This window comes from Petromyzon marinus, chromosome 67, assembly GCF_048934315.1.
Source record: "Petromyzon marinus isolate PM22_M1 ecotype Great Lakes invasive population chromosome 67, UKy_Petmar_22M1.pri1.0, whole genome shotgun sequence".
Lineage (NCBI taxonomy): Eukaryota > Metazoa > Chordata > Hyperoartia > Petromyzontiformes > Petromyzontidae > Petromyzon > Petromyzon marinus.
This window is the reverse complement of record NC_133733.1, coordinates 4,034,744-4,057,072: the sequence shown is the minus strand read 5'-3', so window position 1 is coordinate 4,057,072 and position 22,329 is coordinate 4,034,744. Positions and strand designations below refer to the sequence as shown.

Genomic DNA, 22,329 nt, shown 5'->3' with positions numbered 1-22,329 from the left:
CCACCATCTCTACCAGCATTTCTCTCACCTACTCACTCTCCCACTCACTCTCCCACTCACCCACCCACTCACCCACCCACCCACTCACCCACCATCTCTCTCACCATTTCTCCCACCGACCCACTCACTCACTCATCCACCCATCCACTCACCCACCCACTCACCCACCCATTCAGCCACCCACCCACTCACCCACCATCTCTCCCACCATTTCTCCCACCCACCCACTCACCCACTCACCCACCCACCCACCCACTCACCCACTCACCCACCATCTCTCCCACCATTTCTACCACCCACCCACTCACCCACCCACTCACCCACCCACCCACTCACCCACTCACCCACCATCTCTCCCACCCACCCACTCACCCACCATCTCTCCCACCATTTCTCCCACCCACCCACTCACCCACCCACCCACTCACCCACCCACCCATCCACTCACCCACTCTCCCACCATCTCTCCCACCATTTCTCCCACCCACTCACTCTCCCACTCACTCTCCCACTCTCCCACTCACTCACCCACTCACCCACCATCTCTCCCACCCACCCACTCACCCACCCACCCACTCATCCACCCACCCACCCACCCACTCACCCACTCACCCACCATCTCTCCCACCCACCCACTCACCCACCATCTCTCCCACCATTTCTCCCACCCACCCACTTACCCACCCATCCACTCACCCACTCTCCCACCATCTCTCCCACCATTTCTCTCACCCACTCACTCTCCCACTCACTCTCCCACTCTCCCACTCTCCCACTCACTCACCCACTCACTCACCTACCCACTTACCAACAATGCCATGCGTCTTAGAGGATTTGACTACCGCTACAAACTTCCGCTTGGTGACGACGATGATGACGATGACGACGATGATGACGACGATGATGACGATGACGACGATGATGACGATGACGACGATGATGATGATGACGATGATGACGACGATGATGATGTCGACGATGATGATGATGATGACGACGACGATGATGTCGACGATGATGACGATGATGACGATGACGACGATGATGACAACGATGACGATGACGACGACAATGATGACGACGACGATGACGACGATGACGTCAATGACGACGACGACGGCGCCGACGACGACGATGACGGCGCCGACGACGACGACGACGACGATGACGACGACGATGACGACGATGACGTCGACGATGATGACGACGATGATGACGACAACGACGACGACAATGACGACGACGACGATGATGACAACGACGATGACGACGACGACGATGACGAGCTGCCCTGGGCCAGGGTCGCGGCTGACACTGAGCCACGTGCCAGCTCAGCCGTTGGGCCTTTTGCCAGCTGGCAAAAGGATAAGAAAATGGAACCACAAAAAAATGAAACCGCAATTGAATACCCGGTGACGTCGTTACCACGCCGCTGGTCACGATGCCGTTAACCGCGTGCCGAGGGGCACGGTCTGCCATCCCCGCGTCTGCCGGAGATTTTCTCCGCGCCGCTGTTGCGGACTTCCCTGATTGTCCCAAAATATTCCCGATAGCTGACCCGGTGGAGTGGCGGTGGAGTGGCGGTGGGGTGGCGGTGGGGTGGGTGGTGGGGTGGGTGGGGTGGGTGGGGTGGGTGGGGTGGGTGGGGTGGGTGGGGTGGGTGGTTTTTCCCAAGTTTCTACCACCAACACGAACACTACCACCACCAACAACAACAGCAACATAACTACCTCCACGACCACCACCACCACGATCACCACCACCACGATCATCACCACCACGATCATCACCACCACGATCATCACCACCACCACCACGACTACCACCACCATGTCCATCACCACCAACACGACCACCACCACCAATAACATAACTACCTCCACGACCACCACCACCACGACCACCACGATCATCACCACCACGATCATCACCACCACCACCACGACTACCACCACCATGTCCATCACCACCAACACGACCACCACCACCAACAACATAACTACCTCCACGACCACCACGACCACCACCACGATCATCACCACCACGATCATCACCACCACGACTACCACCACTATATCCATCACCACCAACACGACCACCACCACCACCACCAACAACATAACTACCTCCACGACCACCACCACCACGACCACCACCACCACCAACAACAACAACAACATAACTACCTCCACGACCACCACCACGACCAACACGACCACCACCACCACGATCATCATCACCACCACCACACCCACCACCACGACCACCGCGACCACCACCATGACCACCACCACCTCGACCACTACCACCACCACCACGACCACCACCACCACCACCACGCCCACCATCACCACCACGACCACCACCATAACCACCTACACGACCACCATCACCATCAACACGACCACCATCTCCATAACCACGTCCATCACCACGACCAACACGACCACCACCACGACCACCACCACCCACACCACGACCACCACCACCACGACCACCACGACCACCACCACCACGACCACCACGACCACCACCACCACGCCCACCATCACCACCACGACCACCACCATAACCACCTACACGACCACCATCACCATCAACACGACCACCATCTCCATAACCACGTCCATCACCACGACCAACACGACCACCACCACGACCACCACCACCCACGCCACGACCACCATGACCAACACGACCACAACCACCACCACGACCACCACCACCACCACCACTACCACGCCCACCATCACCACCACGACCACCACCACCCACGCCACGACCACCATGACCAACACGACCACAACCACCACCACGACCACCACCACCACCACCACTACCACGCCCACCATCACCACCACGACCACCACCATAACCACCTACACGACCACCATCACCATCAACACGACCACCATCTCCATAAAACCACGTCCATCACCACGACCAACACGACCACCACCACCCACGCCACGACCACCACGACCAACACGACCACAACCACCACCACGACCACCACCACCACCACCACGACCACCGTCACGGGCAACAACTGATGGTGGGAATGATGAGAAATCAAGATTTGATGAGCACCACCCCATCCACCCCACTCCGAGCGCGTGAGAGCGTGAGAGCGTGAGAGCGAGCGAACGAGCGAACGAGCGAGCGAGCGAACGAGCGCGTTGAGCCCACGGTACAATCCGCGTGACACTTTAAATGCAAATTCGGGGCAAGCAGCGGTGCAACGGAGGGGACGGGGAGCAACCGCAGCGGCGAGCCGGGACGCTGCAACCCAATTGCACCGATCGCACGCACCTACACAAGTGACCCAGATGAACACGTGGGGGTGGGGTGCGTGGTGAGGGAGTGGGTGGGTGGTGAGGGAGTGGGTGGGTGGGTAGTGAGTGAGTGAGTGGGTGAGTGTGTGGGTGGGAGAGTGGGTGAGTGAGTGAGTGAGTGCGTGGGTGGGTGGTGAGGGAGTGAGTGAGTGGGTGGGTGGGTGGTGAGGGAGTGGGGTGGGTGGTGAGTGAGGGAGTGGGTGGGTGGGTGAGTGAGTGAGTGGGTGCGTAGTGAGTGGGTGGGTGGTGAGGGAGTGAGTGGGTGGGTGGGTGAGTGTGTGGGTGGGAGGGTGGGTGAGTGAGTGAGTGAGTGGGTGGGTGGGTGGTAGGGAGTGAGTGAGTGGGTGGGTGAGTGTGTGGGTGGGTAAGTGAGTGAGTGAGTGGGTGGGTGGGTGGTGAGTGAGTGGGTGGGTGGGTAGTGAGGGAGTGTGGTGGGTGGTGAGGGAGTGAGTGAGTGAGTGGGTGGGTGGTGAGGGAGTGGGTGGGTGGGTGGTGAGGGAGTGAGTGAGTGGGTGGGTGAGTGTGTGGGTGGGAGAGTGGGTGAGTGAGTGAGTGAGTGGGTGGGTGGTGAGTGGGTGGGTAGTGAGTGAGTGAGTGGGTGGTGAGTGGGGTGGGTGGGTGGTGAGTGAGTGGGGTGGGTGGTGAGGGAGTGGGTGGGTGGGTGGGTGGTGAGTAAGTGGGTGGGTAGTGAGTGAGTGGGTGGGTGGTGAGGGAGTGGGTGGGTGGTGAGGGAGTGGGTGGGTGGGTGGTGAGGGAGTGAGTGAGTGGGTGGGTGGTGGTGAGTGAGTGGGTGGGTATTGAGTGAGTGAGTGGGTGGTGAGTGAGTGAGTGGGTGGTGAGTGAGTGCGTGGGTAGTGAGTGAGTGAGTGGGTGGTGAGTGAGTGAGTGGGTGGTGAGGGAGTGGGTGGGTGGGTGGGTGGTGAGGGAGTGGGTGGGTGGGTGGTGAGGGAGTGAGTGAGTGGGTGGTGAGTGAGTGGGTGGGTGGTGATTGGGTGGGTGGGTGGGTGGTGAGTGGGTGGGTAGTGAGTAAGTTGTTGGGGTGGGTGGTGAGTGAGTGGGGGGTTGGGTTGTGAGTGAATGGGTGGGTGGTGAGTGAGTGAGTGGGTAGTGAGTGAGTGAGTGGGTGGTGAGGGAGTGGGTGGGTGGGTGGTGAGGGAGTGAGTGAGTGGGTGGGTGGTGAGTGAGTGGGTGGGTAGTGAGTGAGTGAGTGGTGAGTGAGTGGGTGGGTGATGAGTGAGTGGGTGGGTGGTGAGGGAGTGAGTGAGTGGGTGGGTGAGTGAGTGAGTGAGTGGGTGGGTGGGGTGGTGAGTGAGTGGGTGGTGAGTGAGTGGGTGGGTAGTGAGTGAGTGGGTGGGTGGTGAGTGAGTGAGTGGGTGGTGAGTGAGTGGGTGGGTGGTGAGGGAGTGGGTGGTGAGTGAGTGGGTAGTGAGTGAGTGGGTGGGTAGTGAGTGAGTGAGTGGGGTGGGTGGTGAGTGAGTGGGTGGTGAGTGAGTGGGTGGGTGGTGAGTGAGTGGGTGGGTAGTGAGTGAGTGGTAAGTTGGTGGGGTGAGTGCTGAGTGAGTGGGTGGGTGGTGAGTGAGTGGGTGGGTGAGTGGGTGGTGAGTGAGTGGGTGGGGTGGGGTGGTGAGTGAGTGGGTGGGGTGGTGGATGGTAAGTGAGTGGGTGGTGAGTGAGTGAGTGGGTGGTGAGTGAGTTGTTGGGGTGGGTGCTGAGTGAGTGGGGGGTTGGGTTGTGAGTGAGTGGGTAGTGAGTGAGTGGGGTGGGTGGTGAGTGAGTGGGGTGGGTGGCGAGAAATATTTTGTTAAATCTTTCATTTAAAAAAAACGAAATGATGAACGGAGCAAAGTGCCGACTACACCGAGCATCTTCTCGTTTCCTCTGATCGTAAACAAAAAAAAAGAGAGACGGAGAGATAGACGGAGAGAAACGGAGAGAGACGTAGAGAGAGAGAGAAGACAAGAGATCCTGCGCGACTCGCGAGCCAATTTGACATTTTAAGGGGGGGAATTAAAGTGAGGCTTAGTGTGCGTGCGTGAGCGCAGCGAGCTGGTGACTCTTTAATTTCTTCTTCTTCTCTCTCTCTTTCCCCCCCCTCCTGCGGTTGAACGAAAACGGAAGTTGCGAGAGACAGCGCGTGCCAAAACGTCGCTTCGATCCCGACCCTGACGACGCCTGCTGTTGCTGCTGTAGCTTTTGGAGTTTTCGTGTCTCTCTCTCTGATCATCATCATCACGGTGGCCAGGAGATGTTAACTACCTCGCTTGGTGTACAGGAGGTCGTAAGTTCGATCCCGACCCTGACGATCCCTGCTGCTATAGAATTTGTAGTTAGCATTCTCTCTCTCTCTCATCATCATCATGGTGGCCAGGAGATGTTAACTATCTCGCCTGGTACACCGAAAATCGTGGGTTCGATCCCGACCCTGACGATGCCTGCTGCTGTAGATTTTGGAGTTTGTGTGTCTCTCTGATCATCATCATCATCACAGTGGCCAGGAGATGTTAACTACTTCGCCTGGTGTACAGGAGGTCGTGAGTTCGATCCCGACCCTGACGATGCCTGCTGCTGTAGATTTGGAGTTTGCGTGTCTCTCTCATCATCATCATCACGGTGGCCAGGAGATGTTAACTACTTTGCCTGGTGTACAGGAGGTCGTGAGTTCGATCCCGGCCCTGACGATCCCTGCTGCTGTAGATTTTGTAGTTAGCATTCTCTCTCTCATCATCATCACGGTGGCCAGGAGATGTTAACTACTTCGCCTAGTGTACAGGAGGTCGTGAGTTCGATCCCGACCCTGACGATGCCTGCTGCTGTAGATTTGGAGTTTGCGTGTCTCTCTGATCATCATCACGGTGGCCAGGGGATGTTAACCACCTTGCCTGGGTGTACAGGAGGTCGTGAGCTCGATCCCGACCCTGACGACGCATGCTGCTGCTGTATATTTGGAGTCTGCGACGTCTCTCTCCCCGTGTTTTCGTGGATTTCTTTATCCGGTTCCCCCCGTTTTCACTCCCCCCCCCCCCGCCCTCCCCCTTTTCACGTTTAGCATCGAAGTCACGCATTCGTGGAGTATTTGGCCTACTGCTCCTGTACATCTCCACGTGACGATGAGGATGGCCATGATGATGATCATATAGCTGTCAACCCATCACGGGTCTTTTTTTTTTTCCCAGTACAGGGTCGTCCCCGACTTACGATGGAGACGCGTTACGATGACCCCCATCGCCAGTCGAAAATATCGTGAGTCGAAGATGGCCCTAGCCTACCCAGGAGTCTTAAAGATCGGTGATAATTGAGCAAAACAGAGCAATTTACGGTACCGTACCGTATAAACTATAAACTGTACGTGCTTACGAATCGCAATACTGTATTTGGACACAGTCAAACGTAAAGTTAAGAAACAAGGTGCATTCTTAGCCTACCTCTATGAACTGCAATTTCACGGCAAGTTTTTTTCTTTCAGGAAACAATCCTATCTGCTATATATATAAAAAAGAAAAAACTTTTAACATGCATTGAACGTATGTATCGTACCGTGGTGACCCTGAAGTGAAATCGCGACAGCTACGTATCGTGCGTGCATTGAACGTATCGTAACGTATCATATTCTACCGTTACTCGCCAAGATTCTGTCCGTCGTCTGCATATATACTTGAACGGCGTTAAGGTTGTTGATGGCCGCATTAACTGAGTTTTGTCGGAAGAGGAGGATGGCGATGATAAAGGTACGGTGTCGGACCTCGTACTAGGCTGCTGCGTTTGCCTCCCGCGCAAAATTTAAAATATTCTACAATTTTGTCATATCGCTATCGCCATCGTAAGATCGAAATCATCGGACCATCGTTAGTCGGGGACTACCTGTATAATTTTTTTTTTTCTAAGTGCACCTCCTTAATACACAGCCTCCTCCTGTGTAACAATAAAAAAAGGCCACAACATCTGAGACTTGCACGACATCTCGCAACGGGGGAAAGGGGTTAAATCGTAAATTTCCGCTGCACATTTTAGCAATCATCTTCACTCACCTGCTCCCGCTCCTGCCTTAAAACAGCCCCCATATCGTCATGCCCTAGCCCATGCTGCCACCTGCCAATCCCTTGTCCCCCAGCTACGATCAGGCACCACGACCCCAAAACCCGTCACGGGCCTGAGCAACCGATGCTATCCGTAAAAAGAGGGCCGTTATATTTTCTTGCGTTAAAATGGTGTGAATGTAAATGCGTCGTTAAAAGCCGCCACCCGCACCCACCACCCGGCACAGCCAATCGTTGGCGCAGAAATTCTGCCCAAAATCGCTCCGATGAAAGCTGCTGGTTGCGGTAATCATCGGCGAAACGTCACAGCACTCTGACTCACATTGTAAATGTCGCTGTGGGTTTACTCTCCTGTACAGGGAAATTGAGTTTTCAGGTCCATACGGCGTTCAGACGTTTCAGTAGGGACAACAACAAACGATTTGTGTCTATAAGAATAGAGTTTTTTTAGGAATAGGTTTTACCCTTTTAGCTGGCACAAAAACTGACACCTTTATTCAAGGCATCATGTTTTTTGTGCCAGTTAAAAGGGTAAAACCTATTCCTATATCTTGTTTCTGGCAAAGGAGGTCTCATAATGTAAGGGTTTTTTTAACCCTTTCTGGCAAGAACACAGGTGTTAAGATGTTAAAACACCCAAACTGACACCTTTTGCAAGGAATCGTGTCCGTGTTAACCACATGTACTTGGTAGCATATCGATGCATTGTCTTTGAAACTGATTGGTCCACACCAGAGACAGCTTTCTTTAGAGCCGAGTCCCAAACGGCGATAGATCAGATCGACGATGCCGAAAGGCGAACAGCACCAGGGCAATGCCACTGTCAAGAGATTGAGAGCTCATGGTGAGCAGAGAGGGTAAAACCTATTCTTATATTTTGATAACGGCAAGGGAGGTCCCATTATATCTGTGTCTATTTGTTTGTGTTTCTCCCTTGTGATGGGACTTTGTCGGATGAACGATAAGATTTATTAGGGGGACAGGGTGGCCAATACGTGTCTGACTTGGTCTGTAATAAAGTAGGGCACTACCTTATTACGGAGGTAATAGGGTAGTCATATTCTTGGTTCTTTCGGTAAAGTCACGTAGAAGGGAAACGTGACTTTACCGAAAGAACCAAGAATATTCATCCCTGCAGTCACGAAACTTTAAATCAAAATTTAATAGGGTAGTCATCGGCAAGTCTGCTCAGCTTCACGTCCTCCTGTACCACATCATTCCGTCTCTTCTCTAGCCCGTGCCGCTCCCATTTAGCCCCCTCGATCAGGCCAAACAAAAGCTGTTTAGGCATGCGGTCGCTGGGCATGCGGGCTTCATGACCCAGCCAACGCAGCCTTGCCTGCCGGAGGAGCTCACCGATGGGACTTTGTCCAGATCTTTCGAGTATTTGTGAGTTCCTCACACAATCCGGCCTGGTTAAACCCAGGCAGGTCAGCCAAAATGTTTCTAACCGGCGAAGATGTTCCATGAGGGGGGTCCACGTTTCGCAAGCGTAGAGAAGGAAGGGAATGACAGTGGCCAAGAAGACTTGAAGCTTCGTGCGGAGCGACAGACCAGGTAGCTTCTACTCAGCGTTACGCAACCGATGAAAAGATAATGCCGCTCGACTGATTCTGAGTGAGACCTCAGCTGTCAAACCAGAGCAGGTCATGAGCACACTGCCCAGGCATAGGAAACTCTTCACTCTCTCCATAACTGCACCATCACTAATTGCGAGTTGTGAGGGTGGAGTATCCGGTGGTACAAAATGCCCAGGCAGGTGCTTAGTTTTGATGGGGCTGATGGTAAAGCCCCACCTCTGAGCGGCAAGCTCCACGTTCAGCAGCAGTGCCTCCAACTCCTCCTCTGAGTGAGCAGCAATTACCAGATCATCGGCATATATATGGTTGAGCAATAGGGAGCCATCCCTTGACCGCACCTGGGCATCGATCAGCCTCCCATTATATCTGTACCAGATGGAAATTCCTCCGTTACAGCTATTGAAAGCTTCACGAACGACGTGGTCAAAATAGATGTTAAATAATGTGGGAGCCAGAGGACATCCCTGTCGCACTCCAAGGTGAACAGGGAATGGCTCCGACTCCCAGCCACGTAGTTTTACCCGGGCCCGCTCACCATCATTAAGGTCCTTAATGATCGTGAGCAGAGGGTCGGAGACTCCGACAGCATAAAGAACAACCCAGAGCCCAGGCCTACTGATGGTATCATAGGCCTTGACCAGGTCCATAAAGCAGAGATGTAGGTCTTGTTGGAATTTCCTACACCTCTGCTGTAGCAGACGTACAGAAAATATGGCATCTGTGCAAGATCGCCCTTTTCTGAAACCGCATTGGGGCTCCGCAAGCCTCTCCTTAGCGTGCCTGGCAAGGCGATGCTGAATAATCCTTGCCAGGACCTTTCCTGGCACACTGAGGAGTGAGATGCCCCTGTAGTTGTTACAGTCTGTGCGGTCCCTCTTCTTAAAGAGGGGGACCACCAGGGCATCCTTCCAATCCTGAGGAACCCATCCAGTGGTCCAGACTATTGTTATGATATCATGTAGGGCAGTCTGTGCACAAACGCCACACTCCCTCAGAATTTCGCTTGGGAGAGCATCTCTGCCCGGTGCCTTTCCTGGTCTCAGACTCCCGGACACCTTCAGTACTTCCTCAACAGATGGCACCTCAGCCAGCCACTCACAGGGGGTGACTTCTTCCAATATTTGAGGCACTGCAGCCTCAGCAGGGTCATCCCCACTTTGTCCCACGTTTTTCAGGCTGAGGGATTTCCCCTCCCCCAGGACCTCACATAAATGCTCAGCAAATCCCCTAATGATGGTAATAGGTGTGGCGCTGTAGGTTAATGGAGTTAAAGAGCGATTTGTGATGGAGGGCCATTGAGGCAGGCTCCATCTCATCAGCAACCCGTGACCCCCACCCATCCTTGCAGTGCCTCACGGCTCTCTGAACCTCCGAGCGAAGGCTGCAGTAAGCCTCCTCATTCTCTGATGTGGGATGCTGTTGCCATTTCTCAGCCAGCCTGAACATCTCCTCTGTCAGCCATGGTCTCTGGGGAGGTCTGGACCATGTACCCAAAGCAGCCATTGCAGCTGCATGAGCCACAGTCCTAAACCTCGCCCATTTACCCTCGACATCAGGAGGAGTGGGGGACAATGCCAACCCCAGCCGCAAGCGGTGATGTAATTCTCGCTTGCAACTTTCATCAGCAAGCTGAGACCATGCCACTATGAGTTTGAATGGGGTCCTGGGTGTACACCCACCACCGGAGCGGAAGAATGGCAGGCGCATCTTACAGATGACAAGTCGATGGTCAGTGTGCAGATCAGCTCCACGGTAGGTCCTGGTGTCAAGGACATGGGCCCGCATCCGCTGTTCTGTCACTATGTAGTCCAGCAGATGTTCTTGCTTGGACCTGGCATGCATCCATAAAGTTGCGTGGTTGTGCCAATGCCGGAACAGCGTGTTGGTAATTACAAGCCCATGGGCTGCACAAAAATCTAGCAGCCTCCTACCGTTGTTATTGAGCTGATCTGGCCCATGCCCTCCAATCACTCCAGCCCAGCCGCCAGCATCATGACCAACTCGGGCATTGAAGTCACCCAACAAGATGAATATCCTGAGGGGCCACTTTAGCCAGCACCTGTGACAGGAGGACATAGAAGGCATTTGACTCATCGGCCTTACCTGCATCCCTCCGCAGATGTTCGTCTTCGGTGAGGGCATAAGTATCCACGACTACCACTCCTCGCCTCCGGTTGATGGGAAGGCGAGCCCAAAGTAGCCTGGGGCTCACAGCTTCCCACACCTCACTGTCCACCCCTCATGGTGGCAGGAGCCAGAGCCGGTCCACCGGACCTCATGAATACCACAGAGATCCAGGCGGTACCGGTCCAGCTCCCGACAGAGGAGTGGCAGCCTCTCCTCGGCAGTGAGCATTCGAACATTCCACGTGGCCATCTGTAGTGGTTTTTTGTTGTTTCTGGAGGAGCCCCGAGGGTAAAGATTCAGTCTCCTGGCTCCGCCAAATGGGGTTTGACCAGGCGACGTCATAGACTCCTGTCCCTCCGGGGCCTCCGGCACAAGCTTAATAATGTATTTACATCGTAGTTTAGTGGTAGCTTATTGAAGGTGGACGGGTTCACAGCCCCTCGCACCCGTCCAGAGCCCCCCATTTGGCCGCTGTGGTGGTTGCAAACGACCACAGCGGCCAAACCAGCATACGCACACGGGACACACAGACGCGCACACACAGGCAGACAGGCCCACGTGAAGGAGGAAGGCATGCGTGCGTAAAACTTACACAGACACGCAGGCAGAAACACACAAAGACACTCTCGCACACACACACACAGAGACACGCATGACGCACTCAAACACTCACACACAGGAACACACAGACGCACACACACATAGGGACACGGAAACAGATTCACACACACACACAGGAACACACAGACGCGCACACACAGGCAGACAGGCCCACGTGCAGGAGGAAGGCATGCATGCGTGCACTTACACAGACACGCTGGAAGAAACACACACTCACAGAGAGACACACAAACGCACCCACGCACACACACACACAGACACGCATGCATGCAGGTAATCAGATGCAGGCGTGCGCGCACACGCACACACACACCTACACGCACACGCACACACACGCAATCACTGGCATGATCTCATACACAAAGGAAAAGATCCCCCCCAACGTCTCGCCTTCAGCAGACTTTTTTGGGCAAGTGCTGTTGACGAGAAGCAACCTCGCTAACACAACAACAACAATACACAACAACACACACAGCAACACACACAACAATACACACAACAATACACACAACAGCACACACAACAACACACAATAACACACGCAACAACACACACAACACACACACAATAACACAACAACACACACAACAACACACACAACAACACAACACACACAACAACACACACACCAACAACACACAGAACAGCACACACCGCTAACCGCTGCGCCACCGCTCCCCAAAGACTAAGATCCCCCGCGTAGCCTCCAGCAGCATCCGTGCCAGGCTAGGTGCACTTCAAGGCCACGTGGAGCGTCCCGAACGCACGCTGGCCGGAGGAGATCACGGGACAGACCCAGCGGGTGCCATGGGTTGACTGCTGTGCCAGGCTAGGTGCATGAGGAGGAAATCACGGGACAGACCCTGCAGGTGCCATGGGTTGACTGCTGTGCCAGGCTAGGTGCAGGAGTACGAGATCACGTGACAGGCCCTTGCAGGTGCCATGGGTTAACTGCTGTGCCAGCCTAGGTGCAGGAGGAGATCACGGGACAGACCCAGCAGGTGCCATGGGTTGACTGCTGTGCCAGGCTAGGTGCAGGAGGTCACGGCACAGACCCTGCAGGTGGTGGTACCAGCAGCAGGTCGACTGACTGAGATGACCGGCAGATGCACCGCACACACACGCACACACGCACACACACGCATGCACACACACGCACACACGCACACACACGCACGCACGCTCTCAAATCCCTCAGGGGGGTGGAATGATTGCTCACGCGTTTTGCCATGGACGATTACGCTCCGTGTAGACAATGGGGGGTGTGGGGGGTGTGGGTGGGGTGGGGGGGGGGTTGTGGGGGTGTAGGGGTGTGGGGGGGGGGAGCGGTGGTGCAGCGGTTAGCGCTACGCTGCGAACCCGGTGACCCTGGGATCGATTCCCGCTCACGGCCAACACCGGTGACGATTATCTGAACCGGTACCTGGGCCTGTCCCTAGGTCGACTCAGCCTCAAATGGGTTACCTGGTGTGGCGGTGGTGCAGTAAACATCGCCACTGGGGGAGACAAAGGCGACCGGGCGTGGTTGCTGGTAGACACCCACCCCCTCGTGTGCCGTGCCGGCCTTCATTGGTGCTCGCTAACAGCACTTGCGCCTACAGTCTTGTTACAGGCTACACGAGAAATCTTTGTCTTTGGGGGGGGTGGGGGGGGTGGGATCTATGTCTTTGGGTTGAGGGGGGGGGTGGGTCCCCCCGTTCCTCCCGTTCCCCAGGCCCTCCTCCCGCGACGGTGTGTGCCGGGCCGAGGGAAGATAGCCACCAGCTGCGCGTAGGACGTTTCCTCTCCGCCGTTGCTTTTCGGGGTCGATGTGACCACCGGAACGAGCGGAAATGTAATTTTGCTTGCAAGGCGGCGGCTGGGGTGGCGTCGGCAGGAGCGGCGTACGTGCCAGTGTCTATTGGTAGTGTCTAGTGGTAGTGTCTAGTGTTAGTGTCTAGTGTCTAGTGGTAGTGTATAGTGCTATTGTCTAGTGGTAGCGTCTAGTGGTAGTGGTAGTGTCTAGTGGTAGTGTCTAGTGGTAGTGTCTAGTGCCAGTGTCTCGTGGTAGCGTCTAGTGGTAGCGTCTGGTGGTAGTGGTAGTGTCTAGTGGTAGTGTCTAGTGGTATTGTCTATTGGTAGCGTCTAGTGGTAGCGTCTAGTGGTAGTGTCTAGTGGTAGTGTCTAGTGGTAGTGTCTAGTGGTAGTGTCTAGTGGTAGTGTCTAGTGGTAGTGTCTAGTGCTCGTGTCTAGTGCTAGTGTCTAGTGCTAGTGTCTAGTGGTAGTGTCTATTGGTAGTGTCTAGTGCTAGTGTCTAGTGCTAGTGTCTAGTGCTAGTGTCTAGTGGTAGTGTCTAGTGCTAGTGTCTAGTGCTAGTGTCTAGTGGTAGTGTCTAGTGGTAGTGTCTAGTGCTAGTGTCTAGTGGTAGTGTTTAGTGGTAGTGTCTAGTGGTAGCATCTAGTGGTAGTGTCTAGTGGTAGTGTCTAGTGCTAGCGTCAAGTGGTAGTGTCTAGTGTCAGTGTCTAGTGGTAGTGTCTAGTGGTAGTGTCTAGTGGTAGCGTCTAGTAGTAGTGTCTAGTGGTAGTGTCTAGTGGTAGTGTCTAGTGCCAGTGTCTAGTGGTAGTGTCTAGTGGTAGTGTCTAATGGTAGTGTCTAGTGGTAGCGTCAAGTGGTAGTGTCTAGTGTCAATGTCTAGTGGTAGTGTCTAGTGCCAGTGTCTAGTGCCAGTGTCTAGTGCCAGTGTCTAGTGCTAGTGTCTAGTGCTAGTGTCTAGTGTCAGTGTCTAGTGGTAGTGTCTATTGGTAGTGTCTAGTGGTAGCGTCTAGTGGTAGTGTCTAGTGCCAGTGTCTAGTGCTAGTGTCTATTGGTAGTGTCTATTGGTAGTGTCTAGTGGTAGTGTCTAGCGTCTAGTAGTAGTGTCTAGTGCCAGTGTCTAGTGCCAGTGTCTAGTGGTAGCGTCTAGTGGCAGTGTCTAGTGTCAGTGTCTAGTGGTAGTGTCTAGTGGTAGTGTCCAGTGCTAGTGTCTAGTGGTAGCGTCTAGTGGTAGTGTCTAGTGCTAGTGTCTAGTGGTAGTGTCTAGTGGTAGTGTCTAGTGTCAGTGTCTAGTGGTAGTGTCTAGTGGTAGTGTCTAGTGGTAGTGTCTAGTGCCAGTATCTAGTGGTAGTGTCTAGTGGTAGTGTCTAGTGTCAGTGTCTAGTGGTAGTGTCTAGTGTCAGTGTCTAGTGGTAGTGTCTAGTGGTAGTGTCTAGTGGTAGTGTCTAGTGGTAGTGTCTAGTGATAGTGTCTAGTGGTAGCGTCTGGTGTCAGCGTCTGGTGTCAGTGTCTAGTGGTAGTGTCTAGTGGTAGTGTCTAGTGGTAGTGTCTAGTGTCTAGTGGTAGTGTCTAGTGCTAGTGTCTAGTGGTAGTGTCTAGTGGTAGTGTCTAGTGCCAGTGTCTAGTGTTGGTGTCTAGTAGTAGTGTCTAGTGGTAGTGTCTAGTGCTAGTGTCAGTGTCTAGTGGTAGTGTCTAGTGGTAGTGTCTAGTGGTAGTGTCTAGTGCTAGTGTCTAGTGCTAGTGTCTAGTGCTAGTGTCTAGTGGTAGTGTCTATTGGTAGTGTCTAGTGCTAGTGTCTAGTGCTAGTGTCTAGTGCTAGTGTCTAGTGGTAGTGTCTAGTGCTAGTGTCTAGTGCTAGTGTCTAGTGGTAGTGTCTAGTGGTAGTGTCTAGTGCTAGTGTCTAGTGGTAGTGTTTAGTGGTAGTGTCTAGTGGTAGCATCTAGTGGTAGTGTCTAGTGGTAGTGTCTAGTGCTAGCGTCAAGTGGTAGTGTCTAGTGTCAGTGTCTAGTGGTAGTGTCTAGTGGTAGTGTCTAGTGGTAGCGTCTAGTAGTAGTGTCTAGTGGTAGTGTCTAGTGGTAGTGTCTAGTGCCAGTGTCTAGTGGTAGTGTCTAGTGGTAGTGTCTAGTGGTAGTGTCTAGTGGTAGCGTCAAGTGGTAGTGTCTAGTGTCAATGTCTAGTGGTAGTGTCTAGTGCCAGTGTCTAGTGCCAGTGTCTAGTGCCAGTGTCTAGTGCTAGTGTCTAGTGCTAGTGTCTAGTGTCAGTGTCTAGTGGTAGTGTCTATTGGTAGTGTCTAGTGGTAGCGTCTAGTGGTAGTGTCTAGTGCCAGTGTCTAGTGGTAGTGTCTATTGGTAGTGTCTATTGGTAGTGTCTAGTGGTAGTGTCTAGCGTCTAGTAGTAGTGTCTAGTGCCAGTGTCTAGTGCCAGTGTCTAGTGGTAGCGTCTAGTGGCAGTGTCTAGTGTCAGTGTCTAGTGGTAGTGTCTAGTGGTAGTGTCCAGTGCTAGTGTCTAGTGGTAGCGTCTAGTGGTAGTGTCTAGTGCTAGTGTCTAGTGGTAGTGTCTAGTGGTAGTGTCTAGTGTCAGTGTCTAGTGGTAGTGTCTAGTGGTAGTGTCTAGTGGTAGTGTCTAGTGCCAGTATCTAGTGGTAGTGTCTAGTGGTAGTGTCTAGTGTCAGTGTCTAGTGGTAGTGTCTAGTGGTAGTGTCTAGTGCTAGTGTCTAGTGCTAGTGTCTAGTGGTAGTGTCTAGTGGTAGTCGTCTAGTGGTAGTGCCTAGTGTCTGGTGGCAGTGTCTAGTGGTAGTGTCTAGTGGTAGTGTCTAGTAGTAGTCGTCTAGTGGTAGTGTCTAGTGTCTAGTGGTAGTGTCTAGTGGTAGTGTCTAGTGTCTAGTGGTAGTGTCTAGTGCTAGTGTCTAGTGCTAGTGTCTAGTGGTAGTGTCTAGTGGTAGTGTCTAGTGCCAGTATCTAGTGGTAGTGTCTAGTGGTAGTGTCTAGTGTCAGTGTCTAGTGGTAGTGTCTAGTGCTAGTGTCTAGTGGTAGTGTCTAGTGGTAGTCGTCTAGTGGTAGTGTCTAGTGTCTGGTGGCAGTGTCTAGTGGTAGTGTCTAGTGGTAGTGTCTAGTAGTAGTCGTCTAGTGGTAGTGTCTAGTGTCTAGTGGTAGTGTCTAGTGGTAGTGTCTAGTGTCTAGTGGTAGTGTCTAGTGCTAGTGTCTAGTGGTAGTGTCTAGTGGTAGCGTCTAGTGGTAGTGTCTAGTGGTAGTGTCTAGTGCTAGTGTCTAGTGCTAGTGTCTAGTGGTAGTGTCTAGTGGTAGTGTCTAGTGGTAGTGTCTAGTGTCTAGTGGTAGTGTCTAGTGGTAGTGTCTAGTGTCTAGTGGTAGTGTCTAGTGCTAGTGTCTAGTGCTAGTGTCTAGTGGTAGTGTCTAGTGGTAGCGTCTAGTGGTAGTGTCTAGTGTCTAGTGGTAGTGTCTAGTGTCTAGTGGTAGTGTCTAGTGCCAGTATCTAGTGGTAGTGTCTAGTGGTAGTGTCTAGTGCTAGTGTCTAGTGGTAGTGTCTAGTGGTAGTGTCTAGTGGTAGTGTCTAGTGGTAGTGTCTAGTGCCAGTGTCTAGTGGTAGTGTGTAGTGCCAGTGTCTAGTGGTAGTGTCTAGTGGTAGTGTCTAGTGCTAGTGTCTAGTGCCAGTGTCTAGTGGTAGTGTCTAGTGGTAGTGTCTAGTGCCAGTGTCTAGTGGTAGTGTCTAGTGCTAGTGTCTAGTGGTAGTGTCTAGTGGTAGTGTCTAGTGTCTAGTGGTAGTGTCTAGTGTGAGTATCTAGTGGTAGTGTCTAGTGGTAGTGTCTAGTGTCTAGTGGTAGTGTCTAGTGGTAGTGTCTAGTGCTAGTGTCTAGTGGTAGTGTCTAGTGCCAGTGTCTAGTGGTAGTGTCTAGTGCTAGTGTCTAGTGTCAGTGGCTAATGGTAGTGTCTAGTTGTACTGTCTAGTGCTAGTGTCTAGTGCTAGTGTCTAGTGTCAGTGTCTAGTGGTAGTGTCTAGTGGCAGTGTCTGGTGGTAGTGTCTAGTGTCTAGTGGTAGTGTCTAGTGGTAGTGTCTAGTGCCAGTGTCTAGTGGTAGTGTCTAGTGCTAGTGTCTAATGCTAGTGTCTAGTGCCAGTGTCTAGTGGTAGTGTCTAGTGCTAGTGTCTAGTGGTGGTGTCTAGTGTCTAGTGGTAGTGTCTAGTGGTAGTGTCTAGTGGTAGTGTCTAGTGGTAGTGTCTAGTGATAGTGTCTAGTGGTAGCGTCTAGTGCCATTGTATAGTGGTAGTGTCTAGTGTCTAGTGGTAGTGTCTAGTGGTAGTGTCTAGTGGTAGTGTCTAGTGCTAGTGTCTAGTGGTAGCGTCTAGTGTCAGTGTCTAGTGGCAGTGTCTAGTGTCTAGTGGTAGTGTCTAGTGTCTAGTGGTAGTGTCTAGTGCTAGTGTCTAGTGCTAGTGTCAGTGTCTAGTGGTAGCGTCTAGTGGTAGTGTCTAGTGGTAGTGTCTAGTGCTAGTGTCTAGTGGTAGCGTCTAGTGTCAGTGTCTAGTGGTAGTGTCTAGTGTCTAGTGGTAGTGTCTAGTGCTAGTGTCTAGTGCTAGTGTAAGTGTCTAGTGGTAGCATCTAGTGGTAGTGTCTAGTGGTAGTGTCTAGTGCTAGTGTCTAGTGGTAGTGTCTAGTGCCAGTGTCTAGTGGTAGCATCTAGTGTCAGTGTCTAGTGGTAGCGTCTAGTGGTAGCGTCTAGTGGTAGTGTCTAGTGGTAGTGTCTAGTGTCAGTGTCTAGTGGTAGCGTCTAGTGGTAGTGTCTAGTGCCAGTGTCTAGTGCTAGTGTCTAGTGGTAGTGTCTAGTGGTAGTGTCTAGTGGTAGCATCTGGTGGTAGTGGTAGTGTCTAGTGGTAGTGTCTAGTGGTAGTGTCTAGTGTCTAGTGGTAGTATCTAGTGGTAGCGTCTAGTGGTAGTGTCTAGTGTATAGTGGTAGTGTCTAGTGCTAGTGTCTAGTGCTAGTGTCTAGTGGTAGTGTCTAGTGGTAGTGTCTAGTGGCAGTGTCTAGTGTCAGTGTCTAGTGGTAGTGTCTAGTGCTAGTGTCTAGTGTCAGTGTCTAGTGGTAGTATCTAGTGGTAGTGTCTAGTGGTAGCGTCTAGTGCTAGTGTCTAGTGCTAGTGTCTAGTGCTAGTGTCTAGTGGTAGTGTCTAGTGCTAGTGTCTAGTGCTAGTGTCAGTGTCTAGTGGAAGTGTCTAGTGCTAGTGTCTAGTGGTAGTGTCTGGTACTAGTGTCAAGTGGTGGTGTCTAGTGGTAGTGTCTAGTGGTAGTGTCTAGTGTCAGTGTCTAGTGGTAGTGTCTAGTGGTAGTGTCTAGTGCTAGTGTCTAGTGCTAGTGTCTAGTGCTAGTGTCAGTGTCTTGTGGTAGTGTCTAGTGGTAGTGTCTAGTGCTAGTGTCTAGTGCTAGTGTCTAGTGTCAGTGTCTAGTGGTAGTGTCTAGTGGTAGTGACTAGTGCTAGTGTCTAGTGGTAGTGTCTAGTGCTAGTGTCAGTGTCTAGTGGTAGTGTCTAGTGGTAGTGTCTAGTGTCAGTGTCTAGTGGTAGTGTCTAGTGGCAGTGTCTAGTGCTAGTGTCTAGTGGTAGCGTCTAGTGTCATTGTCTAGTGGTAGTGTCTAGTGTCTAGTGGTAGTGTCTAGTGGTAGTGTCTAGTGTCTAGTGGTAGTGTCTAGTGTTAGTGTTTAGTGGTAGTGTCTAGTGGTAGTGTCTAGTGCCAGTGTCTAGTGGTAGTGTCTAGTGGTAGTGTCTAGTGTCAATGTCTAGTGGTAGTGTCTAGTGCTAGTGTCTAGTGTCATTGTCTAGTGGTAGTATCTAGTTGTAGTGTCTAGTGGTAGTGTCTAGTGTCTAGTGGTAGTGTCTAGTGCTAGTGTCTAGTGTCAGTGTCTAGTGGTAGTGTCTAGTGGTTGTGTCTAGTGGTAGTATCTAGTGGTAGTGTCTAGTGGTAGTGTCTAGTGGTAGTGTCTAGTGTCAGTGTCTAGTGGTAGTGTCTAGTGGTAGCGTCTAGTGGTAGTGTCTAGTGGTAGCGTCTAGTGCTAGTGTCTAGTGGTAGCGTCTAGTGGTAGTGTCTAGTGGTAGTGTCTAGTGGTGGCGTCTAGTGGTAGTGTTTAGTGGTAGTGTCTAGTGGTAGTGTCTAGTGCTAGCGTCTAGTTTCAGTGTCTAGTGCCAGTGTCTAGTGGCAGTGTCTAGTGGTAGTGTCTAGTGCTAGTGTCTAGTGTTAGTGTCTAGTGGCAGTGTCTAGTGGTAGTGTCTAGTGGCAGCGTCCAGTGGTATTGTCTAGTGCTAGTGTCTAGTGCTAGTGTCTAGTCTTAGTGTCTAGTGGTAGTGTCTAGTGCTAGTGTCTAGTGGTAGTGTCTAGTGGTAGTGTCTAGTGGTAGTGTCTAGTGCTAGCATCTAGTTTCAGTGTCTAGTGCCAGTGTCTAGTGGCAGTGTCTAGTGGTAGTGTCTAGTGGTAGTGTCTAGTGGTAGTGTCTAGTGCTAGTGTCTAGTGGCAGCGTCTAGTGGTAGCGTCTAGTGGTAGCATCTACTGCTAGTGACTAGTGCTAGCGTCTAGTGGTAGCGCCTAGTGGCAGCATCTAGTGCTAGCGTCTAGTGCTAGCGTCTAGTGGTAGTGCCTAGTGGTAGCGTCTACTGCTAGTGACTAGTGCTAGCGTCTAGTGCTAGCGTCTATTGGTAGCGTCTAGTACTAGCGTCTAGTGGTAGCGTCCAGTGCTAGCGTCCAGTGGCAGCGTCCAGTGGGAGCGTCTAGTGCTAGTGTCTAGTGGCAGCGTCTAGTGCTAGTGTCTAGTGCTAGCGTCTAGTGGTAGCGTCTAGTGGCAGCGTCTACTGCTAGTGACTAGTGCTAGCGTCTATTGGTACCGTCTAGTGCTAGCGTCTAGTGCTAGCGTCCAGTGCTAGCGTCCGTGGATAGCATCGAGCGCAATCACGGACGGCCTGGAATCAGGGAGGGCCTCTAAGGGCCAGGGGTGTTTGCCGTTGGCTGCAGAGATTCGGATCCCACTGTTCGAATCCCACTGTTCGGATCCCACTGTTCGAATCCCACTGTTCGGATCCCACTGTTTGGATCTCATTGTTTGGATCCCACTGTTTGGATCCCACTGTTTGGATCTCATTGTTTGGATCCCACTGTTTGGATGCCACTCTTCGGATCCTGTTGTTCAGATCCCATGCTTTGGTAGTCGTGGTGGTGGTAGTGGCGGTGGTGATGGGGGTGGAAGCAGTGGCGGTGGTGGTGGTGGTGGCATTGGTGGTGGAGATGATGGGGGTGGAAGCAGTGGTGGTGGTGGCGGTGGCGGTGATGGGGGTGGCGGTGATGGGGGTGGCGGTGATGGCGGTGATGGCGGTGGCGGTGATGGCGGTGGTGGTGATGGCGGTGGTGGCGGTGGTGGCGGTGGCGGTGATGGGGGTGGCGGTGATGGCGGTGGCGGTGATGGCGGTGATGGCGGTGGTGGTGATGGCGGTGGAAGCAGTGGTGTTGGTGGTGGTGGTGGCGGTGGCGGTGGTGGCGGTGGTGGTGATGGGGGTGGCGTTGATGGCGGTGGTGGTGATGGCGGTGGCGGTGGTGGCGGTGGTGGTGATGGGGGTGGCGTTGATGGCGGTGATGGCGGCGGTGGTGATGGCGGCGGTGGTGATGGCGGCGGTGGTGATGGGGGTGGTAGTAGTGGCGGTGGTAGCGGTGGCAGGAACGGTGGAGGTGGTGGGGGTGGCGGCGGTGGTGGCGGTAGTGGCAGTGATGGCGGTGGTGGCGGCAGTGGTGGTGGTGGTGGCAGTGGTGGTGGTGGTGGCGGTAGTGGCGGTGATGGCGGTGGTGGCGGCAGTTGGCGGTGGTGACGGTGATGGCGGTGGTGTGAGTGGTTACCGTGATGGTCGCGTTAGTGGCAGTCACGGTGGCGGTATTGGCGGTGATGGTGGTGGTGGGAGTTGTGGCGGTGGTGGTGGCGGTGTGAGTGGCAGGTTCAGGCCGCTGACAAAACAAACGCGCCTCATTGATTGGGGATTAGAAAAGGGGTCTCGTGATGGCTTCGACAGACGCTGACCCCGAGGGCGGAGAACGGAACCGGCAGTCCGTGGATCCGCGTCGCGGGCTCGGCGATGCGCTGGGACGGAGGAGGATGGAGGAGGAGGAGGAGAGAGAGAGAGAGAGAGGAAGGGTGGAGGAGAGAGTTTAGCAACGCGGTAAAAATTCGCATTTCCGCGATCGGTTTTTGTTCCGTGATCAGGGTGTGCGGGTGGCTTGGAGCGCGTACGGACGATTATTAGCCGAGTTTTTTTCTTCTTCCACGGTTGCGAATTGGAATGGAAGAAAAAGATTAAAACGATGGCGTGAATTGGTCACTTGTGATCACACACGGCAACGATCACCGCCCCTCCCCCCCCACCACCCCCCACCACTCCTCCCCTACTACTGCCAGCAGAGTGATGCACAGGGACAGCTGCCGCTGGGGGTGCCCCTAGGCTAGAGATGAGAGGGGAGAGGCAGGAGAGTGCGTGGAGGGGAGGGGAGTGAGGTGAGAAGGGAGTGGAGTGAGATGAGAGGAGTGAGATGAGAGTGGAGTGGAGTGAGTTGAGAGGAGTGAGATGAGAGCGGAGTGGAGTGAGATGAGAGGGGAGTGGAGTGAGATGAGAGGGGAGTGGAGTGAGATGACGATCTCGGCTTGAGAAACGATTCCCGTTTCTGACCCCCGTGTCCCCCCCACCCCCTGCCCCAACACCCCTGACAACAACAACAACAACAAATTGATCCCAGAGCTTCAATTGACAATTTCCCTGATCGATAAACAACAACAGCAACGGGTCTCTTCCCTTTCAGAGTCACCGCCGGGT

At 53.3% G+C, this 22,329-nt stretch overlaps 1 protein-coding gene across 1 annotated transcript in view; it reads left to right on the top strand.

Annotated features, from left to right (window-relative positions):
* The window catches only part of LOC142906575 (dynein axonemal heavy chain 2-like), a 304,317-nt gene that overhangs the window by 69,835 nt on the left and 212,153 nt on the right, over positions 1 to 22,329 (top strand). The gene's annotated exons all lie outside the window — the stretch shown is intronic.